Source organism: Narcine bancroftii, chromosome 7 (genome assembly GCF_036971445.1).
Source record: "Narcine bancroftii isolate sNarBan1 chromosome 7, sNarBan1.hap1, whole genome shotgun sequence".
Lineage (NCBI taxonomy): Eukaryota > Metazoa > Chordata > Chondrichthyes > Torpediniformes > Narcinidae > Narcine > Narcine bancroftii.
Window position 1 is genome coordinate 7406868 of NC_091475.1, and position 6095 is coordinate 7412962.

General features: G+C 42.2%; 1 long non-coding RNA gene across 1 annotated transcript; it reads right to left on the reverse strand.

Moving 5' to 3' along the window:
• Nucleotides 1-1582: 1582 nt before the first annotated feature.
• LOC138738470 (uncharacterized) lies at nt 1583-5429 on the reverse strand. The gene is made up of 2 exons (XR_011341559.1): nt 5316-5429; nt 1583-3850 (listed from the first exon to the last, which is right to left on the reverse strand). It is a non-coding gene; the product is annotated as an uncharacterized lncRNA (long non-coding RNA).
• Nucleotides 5430-6095: the final 666 nt, after the last annotated feature.

A 6095-nucleotide genomic window follows, 5' to 3' on the forward strand; every position in this document is an offset into this window, starting at 1 on the left:
GGCCTCGTGGCAGATGGTGCAAGAGCTATTGGGAGCTCTGCAAACTATGACTGTCTCAGGTGGACCTTTAACATCTTGTCCTGGAGAGGTCGGTAACTTGACCTGTGATGGCTGCACAACTAGTGGCCCGCAGGATCGGGGAACGTTCTTCTCCACTGAACTGGCCGACATTTTTAACATATAGTTTGCAAACGGTCTTAACTTGTGCTGTTGCCTAATCTCTGATTAATTAATTGTATGTAGTACTGTTTTCGTTAAGCAGCTTTTGTAAAATCACTCTGGTCTTAGGAATGTCGTATTGGTTTAGTTCTGTGGCAACTTAGTGTTATAAAGACTGACCGACTGAGTGAAGAGAGCAGGTAGCTCGGCTGATTGTCGACTGCTGTAGTCTGATGCTGGAATTCATTATCAGATTATTTAAAGGCAATAGAAACAGTTCTTTTGCATGCTAACAGCATTTTATTTTCTTGTGAAGGTCTATGACCTTGCTGCAGTTTGGAGTGAATCTCCACTGGGCAAAATGTTTCAATAGTTCGAGGTGAACTGGTTTAATTTTTCCCATGCTTCATTTCATAACTGTCAAGTGTGATTGGAATTTGATTTATTTTTGGTGGATGAAAACAGTCTGCTTAAATCAAAGCCTGCATATCGAGATAAAGTAGACACATTGTAAATGCTCTTTGAGTTTATTAAAACTATTTAACCATGGAGTTAGGTAGCAATGCCTTTGACAGATGACTAATTTTCTTTCACAAAAGTCTTTTTAGTTTTGAGGATCTTATCTAAATTTTGTTTTGTTTCTCAATGTTTTAAATCAGTAATTTTCAAACTGCCCCCCCCCCCCCCCCCACAACCCCTATGCAATGTGCTGTGACTATTAAGGGATTGCTTAAGGTGGTATGTGAGTGGGAAGGAAAAGGTTTGAAAACCACTGTTTTACTCGTACCTCATTGACTCGTTATGTGCAGGGTTTCAGAGGAAATTGGTAATGACAATTCACTCGAGCAAAATATTTTGGTAACAATTGCTTCTCAACCTTCCCTTCTCACCCACATCCCACCTGAAGCCATCCCTTACAAATCACCGAGCACTGATGGCATAGGGATTACTTCAGGTGGAATGTGAGTTTAGGGGACAGTTGGAAAACCCCTGGTTTAAACTAATGCGACTCCTTAGGTTTTTCATTGATGACATTTACACTTTTACGCAGACATTACTAGTCGATTGTAAGATGTGCCTTCTAGGAATAATAATTCTTGTTTTTTATTTGTTATTTTGAATACTCTCACATGGTGAAGTTGTTGGGTGTTTGCCAGCTGAATGAGCCACAGTTCTTGTTGCTGCAGCTGATAGAGAGAAGAGACTTGCTCAGTTCTCTCAGAGGATCTGAGGTATATTATGTAGTAAATAATCTAGCCTCGGTGCAGGAAGACTGGGGGAATCCCAACTTATGACTGAAACAAGTTACCAAGACCAATTTCAATTCATCTTTAAAAATATAACTTTTTTTTCCCTTGTGTTTCATCACAAATATAGCTGATTTGGATGCAAATGAGTTTAAAAAAAATATATAAACAGAATGTCTCTTTGGAAACATTTCATTACTTTGGGACAACCCAAAGTTACAAACAGTATAAATGCAAGTTTTCCATTCCTCCTCCCCCCACCCCAGTGGAATAATTAATACTTCACGTGACCGCTGCTGCGCGAATAATTCTGACCACGTTCCCCGCTGGAGATTTGTGATATCTGATCATATGACCATTCTCCATTTTCTCCCTTTTTGTTGCATTCCTTGGAAAATGAGAAGTGCCTTCAGTGTGGGACCAGGCGTGCTTGAGAGCGTTTTTTTTTGAGGAATTTCAATCCTTTCAATTTGAGATTGAAATCCACTCCCATTCAAAAAGGTAATGAACTCTGAAGGTCATGTAACAATTTTAATTGAGGGTAAATAATAACATCTCAAGATAGAAAAATAAAACTCCATTGATTACCTGACAAAAATTCATAATATTTCCAATGTAATTTTCATTAAATAGGGTTTCAACTTTTTATTAAGCTCTGCCTTTCATAACTGGGCCACCTTCCTCTCTCTTTCTCCTTTGTGTGGGTAAAATGAGTCAAGTTCAAATGTACTTGTGCAACCAACTATTTATTCAACTGGTTTGTTTTCTCATGGGCATTTGGAATCAGTTGTAACCAGTTTTGTTCAAGCACCAGATTTTACTTGCTGCTGTACACCTCTTCACTTGACTTTTAACTGCTTCCTCCATTCAGGGGCTATTAGTGATGGACAATAAATGCTGGCGTTGCTGGTAACATCCATGTCCTTTGTATAAACTGAAAGAAAATTCCAATCATTTGTGTTTCTCAGTGATGCTTTAAGAATAGTGGTCTCAATGTCCTTTTCCAGCTCTGTCATCCATTACTTTGTGTAATGGATATCTCGTAGATATCTGCCTAGATGTTGCAAAACACCTTGCTACCTTGGGAGAATGCTCTTTGTCCACAGACAATGTAATATGCAATGACTTCCTTGCTTTGTAGAACTAGTTTGTATAGACCCATTTGGTAATCTTGCAAATTGATACCCAAGAGCTTAAATGAAACAGCCAACGAGCCTTTGGCCAAACAAATGAATTTTAGCCTGAATATTTACCTGGCTGACTGCCATTTCAGGAACCAAATTTCTTTTTCAAAGCTAACTTGGTAGTTATGCACTGACAATTATGTCAAAATACAGGTTACAATGCACTTTTAAAGATGAACATTTTCTGAAATATGCACTTTCAGATGTTTAAAGTGACCATCCTTCTCCCATTGCTTTATTCTGTCCCCAAGACTCTGGGCTCCACTGGCATCCTCCCCTTCCTTGGCTGATGGGTCCCATCATGGGTCCAGTGTGGGAAAGGAGGACAGGATGGCAGAATATGGGCCGTGTGTACAATCAAAGATGTAGAGTGAGCCAAAGGCCACTCACCGCCATCCTTGTAGAATTTCTCAGCCTATTGGCCTGCCAGCTTTTGCTGTTCAGCACCTTTGTATTTTTACCCTCAGCAGAACACGGCAACAAGGCTGTGTCTCGATTGGTGATGACAGATTTTTGGAACTATGACTTCTTCTCTCATTTCACATAATACGCATGTCAAGATTTGAAAATGGGCTAATTTAGGAGTTTTCCCTGGTAATGTAAAGCACAAGAGAAATGCCAGCAGTGAGAGTCAAAGTTCTCCTAATGATTTTAAATGATCAGAGGCTTCAACCATGGTGATTCCATTTGTATTTGAAAGGGTGATAGTCATCAGCTTAACCAAAACTTGGAGCATTATGATTGAATGTGAGAATCCCAGCTTATTTTGGGGAAGCTTGTGGCCCAGTGAACCATTCAGACGAGTGAATGGGGCATTAAATAAACGAGTCAAGACCAATAATATTGCATCCTTACCCCTGTTCTAATGGTGCATCTCCTTCATTATTTATGTGCCTTTTCCATGAACCCGTACTTTTTGAGGTTTGTAGTAGCAGTGTGACCTTTGTTTGAACCAACAAATAATCATTTCAAAATGGAAAGAATCACTGTTCATGACCAAATGATTTGCAGCTGTGGCTGGTAATTAGACTGCAAAGATTGCAGGTGAAAAAAGATAATATGGGCAATAAAATGTGTTGCCCATTTACAAGGAATTGCTCATTCTTGGAAGAATCGGCAGAAGGGTTTTTTAAAAAAAAACACTGGTGTCTTGATTTATACTTGAGGCTTTGTACAGTCTGAGAGTCCTCCACTTTATTCGGGCAATGCAGATGTAACTTTGGTAATGAGGAGATGACAGATCTTTCTTGGAATAAATACCTATAGTTTGGAAGGAAGTAGAAATTAACTAACATGCGGTGGGTAAGCGTGGAGGCGAGATGAGTTTGCAGACCCTAAAACAATGGTTCTCAACCTTTTCCTTTCCACTCCTAGGCCATAGGTGCTCTATGATTAGTAAAGGATTGTTTAAGGTGGTATGTGGGTGGAAAGAAGTTTAAAAATCATTTTTAATCGTCCCTCATTGATTCATTATGTGCACGGTTTCATGACTCCAAAGGAAATGAGCCAATGACCATTTTTCTCAAGCAAATTATTTCAGTAACAATTGGGTCTAGAGCAGTGATTTTTGACCTTCCCATCCCATCTTAAGCAATCCCTTACTACTCACAGAGCACCGATGGCAAAGGGATCACTTAAAGTGGAATTTGAGTAGAAATAAAAGTTAAGAATCACTATTCTAAAACATTGGTTTTTTTTTTCTCTTTTCACAAATGCTGCTGAGTTTTTCCAACTTTTTCTGTAACGCTCTTGCAGAATGAGCTAATTTATGCCTGTAGTTCAGAAGAGGTTTGATTGTTTCAAAAAGAATCAATGCTGGACGCGTAGTTATTTACACACAGGGGAATTCACAAAAAGGGCACACACTGACAGACTAATGTACACAGCTCAAAGGTAGTGTATACTGAGAAATAAGGGTTTAACTTCTTCAGCACCCATTACCCACAGGCACGGCATACCCCTTAACTAAATGAGTACATACCCAGCTGCGCTGGGTGGGTCACGTCTCCAGAATGGAGGACCATCGCCTTCCCAAGATCGTGTTATATGGCGAGCTCTCCACTGGCCACCGTGACAGAGGTGCACCAAAGAAAAGGTACAAGGACTGCCTAAAGAAATCTCTTGGTGCCTGCCACATTGACCATCGCCAATGGGCTGATATCGCCTCAAACCGTGCATCTTGGCGCCTCACAGTTTGGCGGGCAGCAACCTCCTTTGAAGAAGACCGCAGAGCCCACCTCACTGACAAAAGGCAAAGGAGGAAAAACCCAACACCCAACCCCAACCAACCAATTTTCCCCTGCAGCCGCTGCAACCGTGTCTGCCTGTCCCGCATCGGACTTGTCAGCCACAAACGAGCCTGCAGCAGACGTGGACTTTTACCCCCTCCATAAATCTTCGTCCGCGAAGCCAAGCCAAAGAAAAAAGAAAGAAAAGAAGACATACACATGAACCTGATCTCCAGTCTTGCTGCTGCTTGGGACCTGGGAGTGGCCCATTGCAGTTGGCCCTCTGGAGTTGCCCGTGGCTCGCAGCCTGGAGTTCAGCAATGGTCACAACTAACACATTCACAGCAATAATGCACAAATAACTACACAACAGGTGCAAATAAATTGCTACTAAACATTCTCAACACCCAAATGGGAGCGTGAGGGTTAAACACACAATACTCTTTATCCCTAGTAGGCACAGCACACTAACAAACAGTAAATGAATTACAACTAACAAGTATATTGAATGAACCTGGTCTCCAGCATTGTCCAAGGATCAGGATCCAGGACAGGCCCATTACATTCAGCCCTCCAGATCTGCTCGGAGCCTGTTCAGTGATGGTCTCCATGCAGCAGCAAGAACAAAAAGAGACAGAGATAGTATGTGCTCGGCTTTTTCAATGCAGGACCTATCCATGTGACCTGCAAGGACCAATCGTGTACCAACCTTATCTGTGGACAGATCTAACCGTTGATCAGCACCTGGAGAACCAATCACATGTCAGCTGCCACAGAGGTGGGCAGATCTAACCCTCAAAGGGAGTGTTGAGGGGAAACCATTGTTGGGCTGTGCTTAGGGCATCAGTTGCCCTTAATCTGGCCCTGCGTGGATCCTGACACTTGCGATTTGTTGAAGTGGAGAAACACCACATCTGCCTTGTCCAACAAGTACATATCTGTACTATTCCCTGTGGTGGTACACCACTGGTCTACTGCAGGGGGCGACCTCTGTACCTGCAGAAGAGCATGGGGACAAGACAACACCTGGCCGGCTGTCAATCAATCAACACGAATAGACCAAGCGCCACCCAGTTGGGTGTCAATCACCCTCTGGGATATAAGCCTGAGCCGGCCCTTTGACATCATTCTCAGAGTTTACAGCAGCTCCCCTCCACAGCTGGCTCTGTGGAGGTTTACGTCGAGTAAAGCCCGTTGTACAGTCTTTTGGTTTTGTGTGTTTGCTTCTGACTGATAGCACACCACAATCCCATTTACCAGGGCTTGGCCTATGTCCT